The sequence below is a fragment of the Triturus cristatus genome, chromosome 1_2 (genome assembly GCF_964204655.1).
Source record: "Triturus cristatus chromosome 1_2, aTriCri1.1, whole genome shotgun sequence".
Taxonomy (NCBI): domain Eukaryota; kingdom Metazoa; phylum Chordata; class Amphibia; order Caudata; family Salamandridae; genus Triturus; species Triturus cristatus.
In genome coordinates this window covers 729,577,832-729,602,147 of record NC_140580.1, presented here as the reverse complement: position 1 = coordinate 729,602,147, position 24,316 = coordinate 729,577,832, and the positions used below count along the sequence as shown (strand labels likewise).

At 46.4% G+C, this 24,316-nt stretch overlaps 1 protein-coding gene across 2 annotated transcripts in view; it reads right to left on the bottom strand.

Moving 5' to 3' along the window:
* Nucleotides 1–24,316, bottom strand: part of VPS13D (vacuolar protein sorting 13 homolog D) — a 2,738,381-nt gene that overhangs the window by 1,857,419 nt on the left and 856,646 nt on the right. The gene's annotated exons all lie outside the window — the stretch shown is intronic.

Below are 24,316 nucleotides of genomic sequence, written 5' to 3'. Positions count from 1 at the left end.
TTCTTGGCCGCAAAGCGCAAATTGTGCGACATGAACTTGCAATACATGCTTTAATATCCAGCCAGAATGAGAGTGATTTTCAATTCCAAATCCTCCTTCTTCGACACTCCAGAGGCCGTCTTCACCTAGGTCGAGGAGCGTCCGTGACTCCGTCCGGGCTCACCATCCTCCTCCCGTGGATCGCGACGGAACAGGTCCCGGCGGAATAAATCCAAGAAAAGACATGGCTCCGGATCTGACAGACTGTCAAATAGTCCAGAGAGGCCCCCCTGATCTACTCGGCGCACCACTGATGTCAACAGCAAGTAGACGTTGATTGTTGTCATTCAATGCTTTTTTTGAATGCATTGCCTCCGAGAGGTCGTGGATGTTAGGCCATGAGACTTCCAGGCCAAAGACTTTTGGGTCGCCCTCCTTTTCTTTATGTTTGGTGGTTGGGGTGGGTACTTTTGGGGTGAGGGCTCGTGGTTCCCCTGTTGGGAGCCTGCTGTGCCTCATGCCGCAACAGATGCTCCTAGTTCATGACAGTGTCGGGTGGTGGGGTGGTTAGGGGATTTCTTAAGTTGTTCATATGTTTAACGCAGACATGTTATCTAGATCAGGTTCCCTCCGTTGTTGTCCATTTAGCGGCGCGGGATAATGGCACCTGATGATATACACCCCCTAGGGGATCAAAATATGGTCTCATGGAACATTCAAGGCCTCCAGAATAAGATCAAACGCGGTGCAGTCCTCCGTCAGGCTATAAGGTATGGGGCGGATGTCCTCCTATTGCAAGAAACACACTTGTTGGGCACTAAAGCCCCTTGCCTATCCAGGTTTGGTTTTCACCACATCTATCATGCAGGGTTCACCAGAGGTTCCCGTGGGCTGGCCATTTTAATACATCGCAGGGTCCAGTTCCACTACATATCACACAAGGCAGATCCCGGGGGTAGGTTCCTCTTTGTCACCTGCACACTTCACGGTGAACGGGTCACTCTCGGTAGCATATATGCTCCCCCCCCGCTGGGAGCAAGTTTTGTAGACAGGCTTGCGGGTGTTTGGGGGGACTTCCAGGAGGGTCTAACACATCTAGGGGGTGACTGGAACGATACGATGGGGCCACTGGACAGGCAGCGTAACTCGACCCCTCAACTAGCACCAAATTCCACTAGGCTGAGCTCTCTGGCCTCCACCATGGGCTGCGCGGATGTTTGGCGGGAATATCATCCCTCCGTACAGGGTTACACTTACTTTTCTATGGTCCATGGGTCGCAATCAAGACTTGATTATTTTTTCGTTCCCCGCATATACATCCACCGCTTCTCACACGTAACACACCATCCCCGTGGACTCTCTGATCATTCTCCGGTCACCCTACGATTTCACACGAGTTCCTGCAAACCTCCCTTTCGCTGGCGCATGTCCCCCTGGCACCTCTGATGCCCAGAATATCAGGATATGCTCTGCACAACTATCACAGAGTATTTGGATTCTAACAGCCCATCCACCCCATCTAGATGCATATTATGGGAGGCCCGTCCGTCCGAGGTGCCGAGATAAGTTACCGTACCAAGGAAAAACGTTTACGGAGGGAGCAACTGGCGGCCCTAGAATCGCGTCAGATGGCCCTAGCAGCGCAGCTCAATAGGGATCCTAGCCCTGCTACCCAGCGAAATCTACTGCTGGCGCAGCAGGAACTGCAGCAATACCTAATGAGTGAGACGAAAAAAATTTGGGAGGCGTCACAACACCGGATATATCAATGGGGAGATAAATCAAGTAAAATGCTCCATCGACTGTGTCAGGCAGATAAATCCCCAGCGACGGTTCCTACTATCCGCTGCACCGATGGGTCCCTCTATACATCGCCGGAGGGGGTAGTTGGGGAATTTGCGCGGCACTTTACGACTTTATATGCTCGGCAGGAGCAGATTTCCCGCCGCGAAAACTTCCAGACTCCATGCAAGACCATCTGGAGGCCCCCATTACGTTAGATGAACTGACGGGGGCCCTCAATGCGCACAATCCGGGATGAGCCCCTGGCCCCAACGGATTCCGTATGGAATTCCTCCGGCCAAATGTACATCTGCTGGGCCCTCACTTCCTAGCTGCAATCCAAGAGGCCGTGAATGCCTCCATATTGCCTCAAGACTGGCGACAGGCTGAAATAGTGCTTTTCCTCAAGCCCAGGCGCCCTCATGAAGACCCCTCCTCCTACCGTCCCATTTCCCTTATCAATTTTGAGCCTAAGTTGTTGGGAAAGGTCCTTGCAGATCGCCTCCGCTCCTGCGTCTTGGATCTGATTCATCCCGACCAGTCGGGATTTCTGCCCCAGAGAGCGACTCGTCATAATATCCGCAGGGTACATAACGCCATAGCGGCCGCTCCAGCGCTGGGTCGACTGGCCACTGCTTCTGGCCGCTATAGATAAGGCCTTTGACTCCCTTAGTTGGGTATACCTCTTTCAATTGCTCGAGCCCATCAACTTCGGTCCGCGATTCCTTGCCTATACACGCTTATTATACACTGACTTAACAGCATCGGTGCAGATAGCTGGGCACCGCTCCTCCCCCTTTCCTATTCAAAGGGGAACTAGGCAGGACTGCACCGTCTCCCTTATTCGCCCTCGCAATTGAACCTTTGGCGGCATGTGTTAGAAATGACCCGGTCCTTCGAGGCTTCGAATGGTCGCAGTCGCACTCGGATCGCATCGCACTATACGCGTTGACGATTACTTTTCTTCTTTACAGACCGCTGGTACTCAGGGCCTCGCATCCTAGAGATCCTGAGGGTATTCAGAAGCACTACAGGCCTACGCGCGAACCCAGCCAAATCCATCCTTTATCCAGTTTGCGGCCACCGAGATACATGGGATTTGCAACTCTCCCACGCCACTGAAGGTTTTAAATACCTCGGTATTTTCGTGTCCCAAAATCTCCTGGGCCCATAATATCACTCCACTGCTGGCCAGCCTCAACAGCGAGACTGCGATATGGTCTTCCCTTCCCCTGTCTCTATACGGGCACTTGGCCATCTTCAAGATGGTATCGCTACCTCAGATCCTGTACCATCTTCAAAACTTCCCTTATCATATCTCGCGCTCATGGTTTGCGCAGGTTAACGCCATCCAAAATACATTTTTCTGGAATGGAGGGGCGATTAGGGTTGCTCTGCGCACTTGTGTACAATCAAAATATTGCGGAAGAATCGCAGCAGCGGACATCTACTCATATTATGTAGCATCGCACTTGCTTGTGGTCAATGAATGGTGGTACAACTCCCCTCCCGACCCAGCGTATGCGATTGAGCACGCGGCAATGGCACAGGCCCACCTCCTACACCTCCTGTATAGCTCAGCACGATTAGACTTTATGCCACCTGCGGGTAAAGTTGTAATATTGCTCTGGCGGACCCAGGGAACATATCTCCGTCCCGTGGCCACCTTGGTTGGGTTCCGGGGTTGGGACCTGGTGGGGATATCGACCCTCGGGATGTGATGAAGGGTACCTCCCTTAAAACCTATCAGCAACTGCAAACGGAATACAACCTCCATAAAACGCAATTCTACAAATATCTCCGTCTTCGCCATGCATTCACCCCCCTGATACACTCCCTTGAGACCCTTCCGGAGATTCAACCACTGGAGAGCCGCTTGTTAATAGGAGATCTAGGCCTTCACAAGATTCGGCAGATCTCGACCCACACAAAGACAACACTCGACAAGACACAACAGGCGTGGCAGGCCGATATCCCTGATTTAACCGACGACGACTGGGCTGAAGCAATCGCTAGTCCACGAGGGGCGGCGGTCTCTAGTAGATACCGTCTGATACAGTTTAAATATCTACTATACACGAACTAGACTGTGGTGGATGGGAATGATCCCCTCCCCTGGATGTCTGCGGTGTGAGCGAGATGAAGGGACTTTTTTGCATACAGTTTGGAGCTGCACAGCGTTGCAGCCCTTCTGGTGCAAAATCAGGTCCTGCCTCCAGAAGGTGCTCGCATGGGAACTCCCACTGGACCCGAGACTCTACCTCTTACATAGTACGGACGATATGGGGGAAACGTTTGTAAGCAACATTTATTGTTTTTAGCCCTCACAATAGCCAAACGCGACATCGCGCAACTGTGGAGAGGGACTTCTCCCCAACATTGGGTAAATGGAAGACCGTACTGGATAGATGTATGGGAGCCGAAGTGGCAGTGTTCCTTGCTCGGGGTTGCCCTGCTAAACACAGAAATATCTGGGCCCGCTGGGCGTCCTATCAGGAAATGGAGCTCCCTCCTCTACCACCCACTGACCCTGAATGGAGCCCTGTATTTTACTGCATATTGTTTGTATATGTACATTGCTTTAAAAACCAATATATGAGGACAATGGAGTTTCACAACCTCTTAACTGATCTACATGTCTTGAGATCTAGAACTGTCTGCATTAAGTTTGACTTGTACCCCCTGCATGTTGGGCAGGTGTTTATGGTCATAATGTTGGACTCGCTGTGAAATTATGCCATTTTCTCCTACAGGTCAGCGTAGGGCCTTCGCCCACACATCTAACGAAAAACCAAATAAAATTTGTTGTGAAAAAAAAAAAATGACTGTAATCTCACTGAAAGTATCTTCCTGAAAACATTAAAGCCCACATTTAGTATGGGGCGGTCTGTATACAGGAAAGTATGACGCTCCTTCATTGCTTTTTGCAATCAAAACTAACCTTGCTCTTCACACAAATTCAGACCGAAACCTTAAGTCCTTTGTCTCCCCAATACTAAATACCAGAGTAAAAATTATTGTTAATACAGCTCCTATAGGTATTCACTACTCCTAATTTTCCTGTCTCTGCTGCTTACTGGGCATGCAGTGGGGCTGGGTTATTTCTTTCCTACTAGTGTGATATTTGTCTTACAATCTATGATATCCAGCTGCAGGCTTCCTCTAGTTCCAACAATTTTCCGCATGGCAAAACCCCAAACCACTACTTTCCTAGCATTTGATTCAATAACTCTGTTGGATAAGGTGCATTCATTTACCTAGTGTTCCCGCGAGCCGATAATGTGAATTTGTTCAGCTTCACGCTGACTCCATTCAACCCCAGAAGTGACAAAGCAGAGCCCTGTGCACTGATGTCAGTTTCTTCTCTTCCTCTTTCCACACCCCGAGGTGACAAACATGAACAATTGTTGGTAACAATGTGCTGAGTACTAACTTGAGACCTCTTGAGATGTTAAAAAGCTGCCACTCCACAAAACGGAGAGGTGGGACAACAGTTAGAAATCTGCGGGTAGATGGAGTATCCATCGGGAAAGAGTGTTACCAAAGGTAACCTGATTTTCTGGTGGACACTTATAACAGCGAATTCGCACTATGTATGCCATAGCAGTATCTCCCAAAGGTGGAGGTCTGTGGTGTATTATGCTCAGTCCAAAAGCTCTAGTAGAAACGAGTGGGCAAAGTGTCTTTCTCACCAGACCGGTCAATGCTTTAGTGTTTCCTTAACATATGCACCGACACACACATCGCAGCCTGGCAGATATAAAGAAACCCATTGGCACCGATGCAGTGGAGACAAACTTGTCTGGCAGAATGGGCTCTCAGATCACCCGTTACAGGACCCAAGTTATGTTTTTTGAAAAGTAAAGGAACAATCATTCATTTTAAATTAAACCAAAACCTCAAGAGTGAAACCTTCAAGTAAAAGAGGTTTGTGCATTTTACAAGCCAGCAAGTGCAGATATGAGCAAATGCTCCTTGTGAATTTAAAAGGGAAGGTAAATATTCTAAAAACCATCTGTATGTGTATGGTGAAACCTCTTTTGATTACTGTATTGTTTAAATCTGCGATGATTGCCTCGAGATCTGGCCCTGAAAATTGCATGTGTGTTCCCTAGCTAGGAAGCTTAAGGTAGAAAAGCTACAGAAAGAAGGAACTAATGTCCATCCATAATAAACATATGAAACGCCAACGCTAGAAGAAGCATTTTAGGCAACAGAAAAGAGTTTGCAGTAATCCATAAAGTTTATGGAAGGGCTCCAGGGAGCAACTTGATCTCTCAATTGTGTATTTCAGAAGGGGTTAGGTAAGAGGAGTATGGAACATATCACCTTTTTATAGGACCTCCGCACAGGGAAGGTTAGTGGGTGATTGCGCAATTCTGAACCTGATAATAATTTAGTCAACCCTCCTGTATAATTCGAGAGCCCTAACGTAGCAGGCTCAGACATTTGTCTCAACAGTTTAGAGTTGTAGATGCAATACTTTTGCCGCTCTGTGGACAACCACGTCAAATGAGGCAATTTCCCCAGTAGCAGTGTGGTGTAGATTTTAATTCAGTCTCAGCAAAGCCACTACCATTTTATAAATCCAAGTGTGGTTCAGCATCAGTACAAAGAGAAAGAATAAGTTACTTACCTGAAATCCTAGTTCTCTTCCAGGGGTATCCTCAGTAAAGTCATAAGCACTTGAATATTCCCGCCCATGCGCGGGGACCCCGGAAAACACATATAAATTATATATAAAAACATATATATACAGCTATATATATCACTTTGATTAAGTATGATAAATTCTAGCTTTAAAACCACACTTACTTCTGATAACCCTATGTGCTCAACATTATTTTCACATAGAAGGGTTTTTTTGTGCAAGTGATACTGATACAAATTTATGACCAAAATGAGGGTGTTATAAATAATGGCATTTTTAGCTTTTTTTTACAATTCTTATGCTTGAATGTTTTAATAGATTTTAAATGCCAAAAATCAGGTCTCGAGTTTACATTTGTATTTATATTTATTTTACATTTATGTATATATTTATGTATATATTTAATATACATTTACGTATTTATTGAATCAAATGTATGCTACTTTTCACTTGGTGAACCTTTTGGTGGAGCACTTGTAGAGATGTAAAATACTATGGAGTATTTTTTCCATGTTCATTAAGTAGGCAGCTATTTTGTTTTGCACTGGCACTTTAAACAAGGGTTAAAAAATAAGCAACGCGTCATGTGATCAAGGCCCAGGTGGGGCTAAAACGCGTCATGGCGGAGATGCAGGGCAACTAAATAAAATTTTGACCGCCCAAGGAACTTTGGGTCTGCGTTCGTCTATCTGAGTGAGAGTGGATGTTTTGCGACAAAGCCAGCGACGAGACAGATATATATATATATCATTTTTAAAACAATCAATGCAGCCTCCCAGAAAAACAAACACATAATAGGCTAAGCAATGCTGTGAGACCTTGTCCCACTATGGCCTACTTCACCTCCTTGGGAGTTGAACCTGGTTCTTTCTATGCTTATGGGTCCCCCCTTTGAGCCTATTCACAAAGCGACCCTTCGCCACCTTACATAGAAAGCCTCCTTTTTGGTGGTGATTACTTCAGCTCGTAAAGTAAGCGAGATTCATGCCCTCTGTTCCAAAGAGCTGTACATGGTTTTTCACCATTTCTAAGCAGCCACTTGGAAATCCGGACATACTTTCACGAGACACTATCCTCAAGGCTCTGATTCCAGAGCAGATGCTCAAGTAGCCCAAGCCTCCTTGAGGAATTTATTTCAATGCTAGTCATTTGAAGCGATTCTTTAATGTTACTGTCATTTTCCCGCAGGAAGAGGGGATGAGCTTGCTTCTCTCTTCAAGTGCTTATGACTATTGATGAGGATCATGTATTCACATCAAGGGCTAGTGAAAAAACTTTTTCAATGCCTGAAGGGTAGAGAGGATTCAGAGTTAGAGTAACTCCTCCTAATTATAATCAGTTCCACTTTAAATTACTCTAACAGACCAACAGTGGTCAGTATGGGTGCACTTATAATGGGAAAGATGTGAAGAACTTATGTGAGGTGATCTCTCTTTCTTCACCAGAAGGTGAGCAAGGAAAGACTTCCTTTTTATTTAGTTACCCTCACACACCCTAGTGGTGTCATGCTTCATCATCGGGTCACCCCGACGCCTAAAAGTCGGGGTGGGCTCGACCACAGTGTTGGGAGCTCTTGGAAGGAGTGTATGACCTGGGGGGCTGAAAGATTAAAACACCTCAGACAGATCCCCAGTATCCCTTTATTTTTGGGTCTGTCTGGGTTAATAAAACAAAAATGTTGGGTCTTATTGGGAGTCTTATGGTCCTAAGACCCTAGTGCCAACATGTTTCAGTCCAATAGTGGCCGTAAAGGTCCAGGACTTTCTTCAGGGCAAAGTAGGCCTCCCTAGGGGACAGAAAAAGGGGGGTACCCTATCCTGTGCGTTGTACAAGGGCAGAGTAGCTGCTCCTTGTGGTGGTGATTGATAACTTATCAATCATGTATCCTCCTTCATCTGAAAAGAGAGAAAAAAACAAACGACAAAGAAGACAAACAACATACATTTGTACGGTATCATGATAGTACGTCTATAATGCTGTATCCCATAATGCGTGCTTTGGATAGAAACAAAAAACCACACGTGCCAAATTATGTCTATGACATAGTGGTGTTCAATTCTCTCCAAAAGTGTGCCACTCATATCCGTATCTTCACATAATATTGCTACGTGACAGACGATTTGTGTTGTGGCGTATTTGCTCATATACTGGCAATTTATTTCTTGTCAGTAAGTCTATATATTCTCATTAAAATAGCTCTACACCCCGCTCTCACTCCTCACTCACACCGTGCTTGTGAATAAAATCATATGTTGTTATTAATTATGTACGATTATCGTTATCTATCCTTAAAAAAGGTTGTGCAGGAAACATCAAATAAAAACGTCCTTACCAAAGTTCTGGAGGGATTCTGTGTCTCGACGAACCGTGAAGCATCTAGGGGTAGCTCTATAATCAAACCCTAATGTAATGGCCCCAAATAGGAGAGGGAAATTTTAGCAGGAAGCGTAAGGGATTTACTCTGAATCGCGTCTGTATTCCCATGTGTTCCCCGTGTGGGGAAACACAATCAAAGTAAACATCCGTACATTCATTCGTGACTTACTTCGTCAAGAGTCCTTCCCCCGCCTGCAAACCTAATCGGCTTCGGTTCCCGGCTTTCGCGTTTGTATTGCGAATGTCCCGAGTTTTTGTACTTCCGTATTGTCCATTCCTCTGATTGGATGGCGTCAGCTGGCACGCATAGTTAGACGTAATGACGGACCTTATGTGCAGGGAATCGTGGGAATTGTAGTTACTGACATTCTCATTTAGAATTCACTGGTTGGAATTAATGACGATAAATTGTTAAATCGTCATTGTCCATGTGTCCATGTTTACAAATATATTTAGGATTTTAAAGTGAGGTTTTGTCGTTGCTACTCGCGCATGATACATAATTATGCGTTTTTGTAATGATTCCTGATAACATTGCAGACACTACATTCCGGATTGAGAGGCATTATGTATAGGGAATCATGGGAGTTGTAGTGGCCGACATTGTCGTTAAAAATCACTGATTAAGACCAGTGCCGATAAACTGCTATATTATCATTATCTATGTGTGTCCCTATTTATAAACAACCTCAGGATCTCAGAGAGGGGATTAACATTACTTCTCGCGCATGGTTCGTTTATTTATTATTAGGCATTCACTGAAAGGATCCCTGATTACATCACAGACACTATATTCTAGATTGAGAGGCCTGAGAGATGTTTGTGTGTGTTTTTATGTATGTCAGTCGTAAAGGATTTTTACGTAGAAAAAACCTTGTACATAAATTAATGTAAAGGGGCTATTCAGATTAGTTAAGTATGCCCACACGAGATTATATATTTTTTGGATATACACATCATAATTAGTTCTAAGACAATAGAATTGGGATTACATTCACCTTGGGAACAAAGATCACATACCAATTGTAATTCCGCATCAGTGATCTATATGATTAAATGTCCGTGTGACCTAATGTACATTGGGATGACAAGTCGTAAAGTTAAAATTTGCATTAGCGAACATAGAAGCACAATACGACGCAGTTTATCGGCACTGGTCTTAATCAGTGATTTTTAACGACAATGTCGGCCACTACAACTCCCATGATTCCCTATACATAATGCCTCTCAATCCGGAATGTAGTGTCTGCAATGTTATCAGGAATCATTACAATAGCGCATAATTATGTATCATGCGCGAGTAGCAACGACAAAACCTCACTTTAAAATCCTAAATTTATTTGTAAACATGGACACATGGACAATGACGATTTAACAATTTATCGTCATTAATTCCAACCAGTGAATTCTAAATGAGAATGTTAGTAACTACAATTCCCACGATTCCCTGCACGTACGGTCCGTCATTACGTCTAACTATGCGTGCCAGCTGACGCCATCCAATCAGAGCAATGGACAATACGGAAGTACAAAAACCCGGGACATTCGCAATACAAACGCGAAAGCCGGGAACCGAAGCCGATTAGGTTTGCAGGCGGGGAAGGACTCTTGATGAAGTAAGTCACGAACGAATGTACGGATGTTTACTTTGATTGTGTTTCCCCACACGGGGAACACATGGGAATACAGACGCGATTCAGAGTAAATCCCTTACGCTTCCTGCTAAAATTTCCCTCTCCTATTTGGGGCCATTACATTAGGGTTTGACTATAGAGCTACACCTAGATGCTTCACGGTTCCTCGAGATACAGAAACCCTCCAGAACTTTGGTAAGGACGTTTTTATTTGATGTTTCCTGCACAACCTTTTATAAGGATAGATAACGATAATCGTACATGATTAATAACAACATATGATTTTATTCACAAGCACGGTGTGAGTGAGGAGTGAGAGCGGGGTGTAGAGCTATTTTAATGAGAATATATAGACTTACTGACAAGAAATAAATTGCCAGTATATGAGCAAATACGCCACCACACAAATCGTCTGTCACGTAGCAATATTATGTGAAGATACGGATATGAGTGGCACACTTTTAGAGAGAATTGAACACCACTATGTCATAGACACAATTTGGCATGTGTGGTTTTTTGTTTCTATCCAAAGCACGCATTATGGGATACAGCATTATAGACGTACTATCATGATACCGTACAAATGTATGTTGTTTGTCTTCTTTGTCGTTTGTTTTTTTCTCTCTTTTCAGATGAAGGAGGATACATGATTGATAAATTATCAATCACCACCACAAGGAGCAGCTACTCTGCCCTTGTACAACGCACAGGATAGGGTACCCCCCTTTTTCTGTCCCCTAGGGAGGCCTACTTTGCCCTGAAGAAAGTCCTGGACCTTTACGGCCACTATTGGACTGAAACATGTTGGCACTAGGGTCTTAGGACCATAAGACTCCCAATAAGACCCAACATTTTTGTTTTATTAACCCAGACAGACCCAAAAATTAAGGGATACTGGGGATCTGTCTGAGGTGTTTTGATCTTTCAGCCCCCCAGGTCATACACTTCTTCCAAGAGCTCCCAACACTGTGGTCGAGCCCACCCCGACTTTTAGGCGTCGGGGTGACCCGATGATGAAGCATGACACCACTAGGGTGTGTGAGGGTAACTAAATAAAAAGGAAGTCTTTCCTTGCTCACCTTCTGGTGAAGAAAGAGAGATCACCTCACGTAAGTTCTTCACATCTTTCCCATTATAAGTGCACCCATACTGACCACTGTTGGTCTGTTAGAGTAATTTAAAGTGGAACCTATTGATGAGGATCCCCTGCAAGAGAAGGATAAGTTACTTACCTGTAATCCTTGGGCCCGATTCACAGAACTAATTTAAGACATAATCCTAAACTTACTACCATTTTGGTATTCACAGAAGGCACTTACTCATTTCGGTATTCACAGTAGTTAGGAGTCCTAACTTTAGGACTCCTAAATGCCTTCTGTTAATACCGAAAGTCTTAAAGTTAGGATTTTTCTTAGTTTAGGAGTAGTAAAGTTAGGAGTCCTGTATCTGTTGCAGTGGTCTGAAATACTGTACATTAAACTGCCTGGCCCACTCTAGCTTGTTGTCTTGCCAACACATCTACGCAATAGTGTTTTGTGAGTGTGTGAGGTGTTGACCATGTTGCAGCTTTGCATAGGTCATCTATGGGTATATTCCCTAAGAATGCTATAGAAGCCCCCAGTTTGCGTGTGGAGTGTGATCTAGGCAGAACTGTTAACGTTCGTTTTGCTTTTGCATAGCATATTTAAATGCACTTAACTATCAACCTTGCAAAACCTGATTTTGAAATGGGATTGCCTTTGTGTGGCGGAGCAAAAGTGACAAAAAGTTGATTTATGTTATGGAAAGGTTTTGTTCTTTCTATGTAATAAAGCAATGCTCTTTTCACATCCAATGTGTGTAGGACACGTTCTGCCACTGAATCTGGTTGAGGGAAGAACACAGGTAACTCAACAGATTGATTGATCTGAAAAGCAGAAATGACTTTAGGAAGGAATTTAGATTGAGTCCGAAGAACCACTTTATTTGGTGCATTTGTAAAAAGAGTTCTTCTATAGTTAACGCCTGAAGCTCACCCACTCTTCTGAGTGATGTGATAGCAACGAGGAAAGCAACTTTCCATGTGAGAAATTGCAGTTCACATTTATGCAATGGCTCAAAGGGTGGACCCATTAGTCTGGTGAGAACAATATTGAGATTCCACACTGGAGCAGGTGGACATCTCGGGGTTACAACTCTTTTGAGTCCCTCCATAAAGGCTTTGTTAACAGGCACTCTAAAAAGAGATAAATGTCTATTCTGGAGGTATGCATCTATTGCCGCCAGATGTAAGCGTATGGAAGTGTATGCTAAATTGGAACATTGTAGATGTAACAAATAACCTATAATGTTTTGCACAGAAGCATCAAGCGGGTTGATGTAGTTGATATTACAGTATATCGCAAACCGCTTCCATTTTGCTGCATAGATGGCTCTTGTGGTAGGGCGTTTAGCCTCTTTGAAAATATTCATGCAGTCTGTCGGTAAATTAAGATAGCCAAACTCAAAGACTTCAGAAGCCAGATCGCCAGATTGAGTTGACTGGGGTCTGGATGCCCTATGTCCCCATGGCTCTGTGTGAGAAGATTTGGTGTAAGACGTAGTTTCTGGTGAGGAACTACTGAGAGTTCCAAGAGGGTTGTGAACCAAGGCTGACGTGCCCATGTGGGAGCAACTAGGATTAGTGTCAGGGACGCTTGGTTGAGCTTCAGAACAACTAATGGAATGAGTGGGAGAGGGGTAAAAGTGTAAGCAAATATCCCTGACCAATTCATCCATAGTGCATTGCCTTTGGACAATGGGTGTGGATACCTGGACACAAAGTTTGGGCATTTTGCGTTTTGGTGTGTGGCAAACAGGTCTATGTGAGGGACCCCCAACGTTGAAAGTATGGAAGGAGGACCCGAGGGTGGAGTTCCCATTGGTGTATTTGCTGCCTCTGTCTGCTGAGGAGATCTGCAATCTGGTTGTTGACTCCTTGGAGGTGTTCCACTAGGAGATAAAGTTTGTGGTGAATGGCCCACCTCCAGATGTCTTGGGCTAAGTGAGATAGGTGGAGAGAGTGTGTCCTCCCCCTTTTTTATATGTACTACATGGCTGTCATGTTGTCTGGACGAATTAGGACAGCATTGCCCTCTAGGTGAGTTTGAAACGCCTCGAGTGCTAGGAATATTGCAAGCAGCTCTAGGTGATTGATGTGGAGCAACTTTTGTTGTTGGCTCCACAAGCCTTGCACTGTGCGCTGTTGTAGATGAGCTCCCCAGCCAGTGAGGGACACGTTCACTGTCAGTACTATCAGTGGAACCAGGTCTATGAACGGCCGTCCTTTTGATAAATTTTGCGTGTTCCACCACTGCAGAGAGCGATGAGTACGGCCGCTTACCAACACTAGATCGGTCAATACATCTTGTGACTGGTTCCACTGACTGGCTAAGCATTCTTGAAGTGGACGCATGTGCAGCCTGGCATGGGGAACGATCATGATGCAGGATGACATCATTCCCAGCAGCTGTATGTTAGTTCGAGCCGGAATCCAATGGTTGGATTGGAAGTGTAGAATTAAAGCCTGAATATTTCGAATTTTGTCTGAGCTGGGAAAAGCAAAAGTTTTTTGATTATCTATTGTGGCTCCTAGGTAGTCCTTTGTATTGCTTGGTTGGAGATGTGACTTTAGCACATTGATTGTGAATCCTAGTTGATGCAGTAACCGAATTGTCCTGAAAGAGGGCTGCAGACATGTTGGTACGTGTTGGCTTTGATAAGCCAATCGTCTAAGTATGGGAAGACGTGGATACTTTGTCTCCTTAGGTGAGCAGCTACTACCGTCGGACACTTTGTGAAGACTCTGGGGGCGGTGGTGGCACCGAATGGGAGTAGCCTGAACTGATAGAGTTGACCCGCAACCACAAACCTGAGGAATTTGTGATGAGCAGGGTGAACTGGTATATGAAAGTAGGCGTCTGTTAGATCTAGAGTAGATAGAAAGTCGCCTTTTTGTAGTAGAGGAAGTACCTTTTGAAGTGTCACCATGTGGAAATGGTCTGACTGAATGTACCGGTTGAGTTCTCTGAGATCTAAAATTGGTCTGAGAGTACTCTGTTTTTGGGGAATTAGGAAACAAAGAGAGTGTACGCCCGACCCGTGATGTTGGGGCTACATGGGCTCTATAGCCTCTTACAGAAGTAGAGACTGAACCTCTTGCTTGAGGAGGTATAGATGGTCTGGTGATAGTTTGTGGGGCTTTAGTTGAATATTTGGAGGTGTGTTGATAAATTCCAGGCAGTAACCAGAATGACATTTTTGTCAACTCTAGGAGTAAGAATACGAGCTCTGACTGGGTCATTAAAAATTGAATCTACATGCCTGACCATCCCTTTAAGTATGGGTAGTGTATGTGACGACTTCTGTGTGGTACTGAGGGTTTCAAAGAGGAAATCCTCTTCTAATGACTCCTTATGTAGTTGCTCCCCATGGTAGTGTGCAGCTCTAGCCAGTAACTCAATGTAGCCTAACCTATCATCTGGTGGAGAGGGTTTGGTAGGGTACAGGTCGGGATCATTGCCCATGGGCAAATTGGTGTTATAATCGTCCCATGGGTCTTGTAATGATTGATCATCATCCCTATCCTGATCATCATCTCCATCATCCTAGTTGTCAGGTGTATGTGATGGTGAATGTTCAGGTGAAATTGGTTGAAGCTGAGGGGAAGGTGGTGATGAAGGAAGAATAGGTGGAGGAGGAGGAGGAGGAGGGGAAGGGTTCCAACAGATCTCTTCTTTAAAGGGATGTGATATTCTTCCTCTGAATCCGCCCTTCTTTTTACAGTCCCTTTAGTGGTGATATGGCCAGTCTGTAGATGGATATACTAAATCTTTTGTTTTGGATCCGGTTTTTCAACTGCCGCATCGAAACTGGGCTTTGTAGTGGTTTTGTGCACTTCTGTTTGTTTCGGCGACGCAATTTCGCTGCCGGAGGCAAAACCGTTGATGTCTTCCGTTTTGACAATTTTTTTCACACCGAATGGTCGGGGTCGTGCCGGACTTGGTGTTTTGACCCCGAAGGTCTGGGCTCCGAACTCGTTTTGGAGGGAGTCTTTTCGGAGCCGGAGGCTTTTTGGTATGCTTCGTTGCCGAGCTAGAGGGCGGGGCATCTGAAGCACGACTTCAGTGCTGACTGGGGCCCGAGGGAGTGGGTTGAAGCGGAGCCTTCTTTTTAATTGGAATTGTCTCTTGGGACGAGGGGGGAGCTGTACTCACGGTACGTTGACCATGTGGGATGTCTTCCTCCTGGTCGGAGTCGAGGTCTGAGTTGGCCACCGGCTCCTGCTTCTCCTCGGTTCCCATGGCCTCGCCAGCCTCTTCGTTGGATTGTTGAGCGAAGATATCCGGAACGGAGCTTGTGTGCTGGCTCTGCATGTCGCGACGTCGAGCCCGACGATCGCGGAGTGTCTTCTTGGAGCGGAAAGCCTGGCACGCATCGCAGTCTTGTTCACTGTGTTTTGGGGACAAACACAGATTACACACTTCGTCTGAGTCGGTGCAGGGGTATTTAGCGCGACACCGAGGGCAGATTTTGAAGGGAGTACGTTCCATTGACTGCAGGTCGACCCGACGTGGGGAGGCCCGACAGCCTTCCACAAACTTTCCGTTCAAAAGATTATTTCAAGTATTTACGATGCGCAATAGAAAGGGAGACGTGATCGGAAACAATACCGTCGAGGGTGAGTATCTTGCGTGCCGAGGGGAATCGAAGAAACGGTGTCGAACCGGAGCACAACGAAATACATCGGAACCCGATGGCGGAAAAAAACAATCTAACAATGGAGTCAATGCCCATGTGCACTATCACCGAAAGGAGGAGTCACCTACCTCGTGACTGGAAAGACTTCTTCGAAGAAAAACAAAGTGCAAACATCCGGACCCAACACTAGATGGAGATCTATGCACAGCATATGATCTACAGCTCATATGCCTCGAATAGGCCCTTTTCGGAGTCAAAAGACAAGCATACCAGCTGCGCACTGCTTATAGCAGAAATGCAATAAGGAAGGTCAGTACCAAATTTGCATCCCACCGTGGAACAACACGAAATTTAGGTGGGAACATGTATAGTAAACTTTGCAAGATTCGAGCCACTAGGGGATACCTCAACAAAGAAGACCAATGAGGAAGGCACAAGAAGTCAGACATCGCAGTCAGGTATCCTTTCACTGAAGAGAATACCAAACCCTGCATGAGATGTAGTGTAAAACGATGAACAAGTGACATGTGACCCTCAAGAGAGTCTAAATCTGCATCCTGGCACCAAGACACTGCCTTGTTGGAGCACCCAGCTTAAATAGACTTTGAGGCTGGTTTGCATTCGTAAGACTGAAAACCTCTAATGGTCATTGCTTAATCTCTAAAAATGTGGTCGAAGGAATGAGGTTTGGGATTGAGGATCCAACCATTCTGCTGCAAAAAAGATCTTCGGTGTCAGGAATGAAAAAGGGGGCTGAACGCTGATTTACAACAGATCTGTGCACAAAATCCTCCTAAACCAGTTGGCAGCAACAAGAATGAAAGGGAACATGGAAAACAGGCCTTCTGATTGCATCGTTTAAAGTGTCCACAGATAACCAACTGACATAATGAGCGCGGTCATGGCAAGAGGTTGATTAAAAAGCATCCCAATTGAATTGAGGCTACTTTGGTCACATCGGGCTGAAGCTCCCATTAGTGATCTACCAAAGACAGGGGACCTGACATTCAACATGCCTGCCAGTTGCACTGTGACTAGAAAATCTCTCACTTCCAGAGCCCACTGCCACAACTGAATGGCCTCCCACTAAGGGGTTCAGGAACCAGCTCCCCCATCTGTCAAGGTAGTGCACTGCAGTAGTGTTTCCCTAGAGGACTTGCACATTGAAAGAACATCCATCATCAGGGATAGTGGACTGCTCACAGCTCTAGCAGCATGGTCTTCTAAAGAAGATACTGTGTCACCCAGAATGTCCACCATTTGGCGAATGTCCTTTAGCTCCAATGAAAGATCCCTCCAAAGTGTTTGAAGATCTTCCCGAAGTGAGGAAAAGAGTGCTTCTAGAAAAGGTTGCATCACTGGAGCCTCTGCTTCCGTATCTCCGCCACAAGAGATAGTGGCCTACTCTTTAGGCGAGCTTTGGTCACAGATTGTTTGCCCTCATGGTTTGACCAATGTTTCCTTCAAAGAGCGCTCCTTCTTCCCTCTTCTGGTAGCCATAGTATCATTTGAGGTGCTATACTGTCAGAAGGACAGAATTGGAGCTGATAGTGTGATAAACTGCCAAGTATTTCTAGGTGGTGAAAGCTAACCACATGAACAGTTCATCCTAGAGAACGCAGTACAACAATGTGAGTGAGGATACAAAAGTCAGTTTTTACCTGCTAGGCCCTCGGCCGCGGCGACCCGCAACTACTCCGCAGGCAGGCAGGTTGATGATCTCATTCAGAGCGACCAGCCCAATGAAGTAGGAGGCTGCACCCACGAGTAGCAGCTTAATGGATGAGGGAGACAGAGGCAAAGTGCAACGTTCAATTAGAGGAATCACAAAACTCACACATCCATCTTACACTAAACCGGGCTTTGTATTGTGTTCCGGTGCCTATGCCCACTCCAGGTAGGGCCCCCCGCCTCAGTACCGCAGCAGCGCGTACCCCACAGTTCCAATTCAGAAACCCTAACATGGATTTCAGGGCCATGTCAAAGCCCCGTCATACTAATCCTCAGGTAACAGAAGCAGAGAGTCATTGGCCAATCCAGGCCCCCAAAGGTCGCAGGAGGGACTGTTTTATTAACTCTGGCACCTCGCCTCCTAGAATATCACCTTACACCAGAGCGGCAGCTCCAGCTAATCACAGTAAAGCGTATTGTACCAAGAAACTCAGGAGGGTCGCATCACCCAAAAGGGGCACAGGGTTGCACAGTCAGAGGCGTGGTGGGCCTCCAACAGTTCAGGAGAAAGCAACAGGCAATCCCAATAGGAATTTGGAGGCCGTGTTAACTGGTCTTCTCCCACAGATCGATCAGCCGTCCGGGCGATGGGCCCGGCAATCCGCCGCACCCGCAGAGCGGGGCTAATTCCCCAAATGCCACCGCCGGGCCACTCTCACCACACTTCTCACAGTGCAGATGCTGCCAGGATACCGGTGTACCATTCAGTAGCAATTCAAGGCCTGGAGCTCCAGAGGCCAGGATTAGCCTTTAATCCACAACGCCGGTGGAGGGCCTCACTCTGGCCCCTATGCAAATCTCCCCTGCGGTCTCTGCTCACCACAGCGCCTCCTGCCGAACCCACCACTGCACTCTGGGGCACTGATGCACCGCAGGCTGCAGATGAGGCTGAGGCTGCCGAAGGCCCAGAAGGGTGCAGCGACACTCACCACCTGAAAGGCGCAGCCGGATCTCCCCTTGGGGTCGCAGGTGGCAGGCCCTGGCAGCAGCTCCAACCGCCGGGCGCGTCAGCTCTCCGGCCCCCTCTGCACGCAACGGCTCCCCGCCACGATGCGAGCCTCAGGCCCGGGCACCCCGCCAGCAGCGCTGGGACTCCCAAGCTGTTGCGCTGTCCAGAGACCTCAAAATTTGTCCAGCAGGCTCTCGCTCCTCTGCTCCGCAAGGGCAAACACCTCCAATCCAGCTATCTGCGGCAATGGCGGCCCTGCCCGATATCGGGGATGGTGAGACACAAAAACCCATCTCACTCATCCGTCATGTTGGCCACACCCCATTGAGTTGCTTTTTAAAGGTTGTCAGAGACATTGACCAACGCAGATTAGGTGGAAGGCCGTTTCATAATTTAGCAGCGAGAACAGTAAAGGAGCTGCCTCCACAGTGAGATTTCAAGATTTTTGGGACCCGCAGGAGGCGACAATTGTTGGATCGGGGTACCCTCTCTTGGGTGTATGGGGACAGTCTGCTCAACAAGTAACATGGAGCTTCCCCGTGGTATGCTCTGAAAGCAAAGGTCAGAGCCAGTGTAGATGTCTCAGATGTGGAGAGATGTGATGGGACACGGAACTCTCCTAATAAGTCTAGCTGCTGTGTTCTGGATTAACTGAAGTCTGCGTATCAGGTATGTAGGGAGACCAAGGTAGAGGCTGTTCGAGTAGTCCAGGTGGGAGGTGACTAGAGCATGAATCCACAGATATTCTTGTCTCCTCAGGACCCAGATGAGGGACATTTTTAAGATTTTCAACTTCATGAAGAGGGCCAACAAAATTTGATTAATTTGAGAGGCAAGGGAAATAATGCAATCAAAAATGATGCTAAGATTTCTAGCCGAAGTGGTTGGATTAGGACGAGTGTTTAGTTCTGTAGGCCAACAGAGGGAGGACGGTGGAGTACCACTTTGATTAAAAGACAAAATTTCATTTTTGGGGGAATTTAGTTTCAGGCAGTTTGCTTCCATCCAAGTTGCGACTCCTCTGAGACAGTCTTTAAAATTGTAAAAAGCTGCCCTTATGATGTCTTGAAGGGAAAAAACCAACTGGGTGTCGTCGGCGTACGACACTACCTTGACACCCCAGGATTCAATGAGATCCCCCAAGGGGGAAAGCTGTAGATTAAACAGAAGCAAGCACAGGGCAGATCCTTGCGGAACACCACATATCAGTGGTTTAGGTGATGAACAATACATGTGTAAATACACCCTTTGGGATCTGACCTCCAAGAAGTATTTGACCCACAGAAGAGCCTTACCCTGAATGCCCAGGTTCCTAAGTCTGTTCAATAGGATTGAATGTGATACAGTGTCGAACGCTGCCGGCAAATCAAGAAGCAACACCATAACCGGTGTGCTCTTGTCCAGATTCTCCCTGACAAACTCTGCCACCTCCAGAAGGGCTGTTTCCGTGCTAAAACCTGCACGGAAGCACGACTGCAAATTGAGGAGAATGGAATTGGTGTCTGCAAAAGTGGACTGTTGTTGATAAACCAATGTCTCCAGCATTTTTGCAGGTGCTGGGATGACATTTGACTTATTTAGAAATGGCAGAAGTGGTGCTTGTTTCCAACACCAGGGAAAAACTCAAGATGCTAATGAGGCATTCCATATTTTATTGAGCAGAAGATTAAGATGCTGCGCCATAAGTCTGAAGATATGATGGGGTAAACATTGCCTGGGGATCCAGACTTGCATTTTAATATCTCGTTCAAGGAGCATTCCGCTGAGAAAGGAGCAAATTCATAGAGGAATAGTTTGGGACAGGAGGAAGCACAGGGAAATCCTTCATCCCCTGCAGTAAAAGTGTAGGTGTATGCTCAGTCTTGGTGGCATTATCACAGTCTCTCTATGTAATAAGTTCTACTGCAAACGCGTTAGCCACAAGTATTCTGTCCCTCAACGGATGCACAAAAGAAAAGGAAAAGCTCTATTGCTTTATCATAGCAGGTTTTAATGCATTTGAGTATCCACCTGGAGATGCCTGCTTTGGAGATGCAGGCCCTTATGGGATTTAGCAAAGGCTATGAACAACTGGTCAGCCTTGTGAAAGGGCTTAATCCTGGCAGTGTAATACATGAGAGCTCTTTTGACGTCTACAGTGTGAAAGGCTCTTTCTGATACCAAGTCTGGCTGAGGGGAAAAAACTGGAAGCTTCATGATTTGATTGAGGTAAAAAGGGGATATCACCATGAGACAAAATTCTATCTTAATGAACCAGAAGAATAAGTTACTTACCTTCGGTAACTTTCTTTCTTGTGGAGGCTCTATTTAACCACAGATTCCTCACCTTTTGAATATTCCCCAGGTGTCAGACTGGATCCAGAAACCTTTGAGAAGTATCTCTGCATGCCAATAGGTGGCTCAATGCGGCTCTGCACCAATCCCATTCCACTCTTGAAATTACATATGGAGCCCATACCGACATTACTCCTGCACGCTGAGGTCAATTGCTTACAAGGCTGTCTGTGCACACAGAGGCAGAGCCCAAACAGCAAATTGGCTTTGACCAGGGTGCAGATTCCTAGACTTGCGACCTTATTAATGAATGGAGTCCATTTCACAGAACGGAGAGGATGGGAGGACCAGTGAGGAATCTGCAGTATGAGTTTCTATTAGAAAGAGTGTTACCAAAGGTAAGTAACTTGTTCTTCTCAAAGAGATTTCTAACTGCAGATTCTTCACCTTTTGAACAGAAACCAGAGTAATGCCTATTAAGGGTGGGTCTGTGAATTGGAGCAAACTAAAAAGTCCTGCAGGACAGAGCAACCAAATGCCCCTGTCAGCAAACCTGGCCGTCCAGACTGTAGTACCTCGTGAACATCTGGAGTGATGCCCATGTAGCAGTTTGACAGATTTCCAGGACAGGAACTTTGCGTGCAAAAGCAGTGGTAGCAGCCTTGGCCATGGTGGAATGAGCTCACAGACCTTCTGGAGGTTACTTTTTACCCTATGCTTAGCAGATTGTGATGCAGAGCATATTCCAGAGAGAGAGGGTCTGCACAACTTTGCCTTTTTTCACTCCACTGAACACCACAAAGCGCTGATCGTCAACCTGTTGTTCTCTAGTATGATGGATGTAAAAGCTTAGTGTTGTTTGAGGTCGAATCAATAGAGTCTCTCCTCCTCTTTAGTGAGGTGAGGCAAGCACAGAACGCCGGCAGGGTGATGGTTTAACCGAAGTGGAACAGCATCACAACTTTTTCCGAGAAGGATGCTTCCCTCCGCAGAACAAGTTTGCCTGGGAAAAAAGTGGGTAACACAGAGAGCTAAGTTCACTCACTTCCTGTGCCAAGGCGATGGTGACAAGGAACACTGTCTTGATGGTGAGAAGCCACAAAGGACGGCTGTGGAGCGGCTCAATGGGAGTGCACATCAAATATGTAAGGACCAAGTAAAGTACAGCGGCATGAGAAAAGAATGAGAAAAGGAAAGAGAGGAAAGACGTTTTGCAGGCCTTTCAAAAAAATGCATCGCCATAAACAAGCCAAAAGAGCGAAAAGGTACCCTTTAACTGGGCCCAACGCAAAGTCTTGCTGGTCGAGAGACAAAACAAACAGAGAGTCAGATAACTTGGCATGGAGAAGGTCAATCTGGCATGTGCCAAACCAAATCACAAATTTATCCAAAAGACAGACACAACGTTTATGTTGAGGGATGGGGATGCCAAAGGGGAGTACCTTGGATTGCTAAAGATGTCCATCTATCAAGAATCGGACGTAGCGCTGGTGGGCGTGATGGAAAGGGATGTGGACTTAGGCGTCCTTGAGGTCTAAGGCAGTCCTGTATTTGCCTTGTTGAGGCAGAGATATGACATACTGTATTGTTCCAATATGGTACTGTTCGGAGAGGATGTAGCGATTCAGAGGCCTAAGGTTGAGGATGGTCCAGAGGGAGTTGTCTTTCTTCGGGATGAGGAAGTAAGAAGAGTAAACCCCCTTCCCCCAATGACGAGGGGGCACTTGTTCTATGGTCCCTTTTTAAGGAGGGCTTGTACCCTTTCATGCAGGAGGGTGAGATGCTCGCTGCTGAGGGTGGGACTGCAGGGTGGGATATTGGGAGGGGTGTGAGAAGTTCTCAGAAGCAGCCATGGCAAACCATGTGATTTCCTGCCAACAGGGAAGGAAATCTTATAGCCTCCCCCGGCAGGTAATGTGTGATTAGAGGGGGGAGGAGGTGTGGGAAATCAATATTTTGAGGTGGCGACCCTTTGCTTGAACCTCCATTACTGTTTCCCATGTTGTTGTTCACCTCCACGCTACCCTGGTGTATCCATGTGCCGTCTGTGGTATGGTTGCTGCTGATCCTTATATGAGGGAGGAGGGTCGGCCATGCAGCTTTAGAGCCTGTCCCGTACTGATGTCTCCGAAAGGAGCCCCTGGCTGATGGGGTCTGAAGGGCAACCATGGCTTTTGCGGCGGTGCGGTCTTTTAAAACAAATCTAACATCGGATCAACTTGCTGGCTGAATAGATGTTTTCCATCAAAGGGCAGGCTGCGCAGATGTTGCTGGTCCTCTGCTTGAATCCTGAGATATAGAACCAAGCATTTCTTCTGATGAGGATGTTTGTGTTGACCCCCCAGGGATGCAGTGTCCGCAGCATCAGGGGGTACAGAGGATGGTGGCATTGGAGATAGTTGCCCGCCTGCAAATATCATCTCCACCCTCCTCTGAACTTGTCTGGGAGATGAATGACTATCTCTTGTATCTCATCACACAGAGCCAAGTCATAGCAGGAAAGAAGACCGATTTAGTTGGCTGTCCTCCAGTGGCTCAAACTGCAACCTTTTTACCAGCAGCCTCCGGATTTTTGCTCTCCTTAATGGCCAGGGGAGCATCGCTCGTGGTCTGAGTGGAAGCTCGCTTGTGTGCTGTATGAACAAAACAAGGGAGTCAGGTGGGACATGACCCCTGATATAGGCTTGGTCATGAGGAGAAAGCTGATATTTTGTTCAACTTGTGGTGTTACCGCTCTGGCCTTGACACGCGCTTTAAAAGTATCAGGGGCTGATTGTAGTATGACCTTTATAATAGGGAGGGACTGTACAGTTCTGTCCGACTTGGACAATGTCTCCACGAGCAAATCCTCTTCCTCATGAATGACATGCATGTACACTTGGTTTTCACCCACTGGATCTCCTCGTGGTAGCCAGTGGTATCGTCTGAGGGAGATTCCCTTACAGTCAAATGATCCAGATCTGAATCCCACAGGGAAATTTATGTTATAGTTGTTCCATAGGTCATCTGCGGGCCCCATGTCAAATGGTGCCTCATAAGGAGCCAATGGAGGTGGTGACGCAGGAGGTGGAGGAGGATGTGGAATTTAGGGGAGAAGGCTGGTGCTCCTGACCTTGTGTTTTTTAGGGTTGGGAGCTGGAGAGGACTCCAAAGCGAACCTTTCCTCAAAAGTTAGTTTTCTCTTCCAATGCAGAGTCCCTGTCAAGTCTACATCTCCACTGC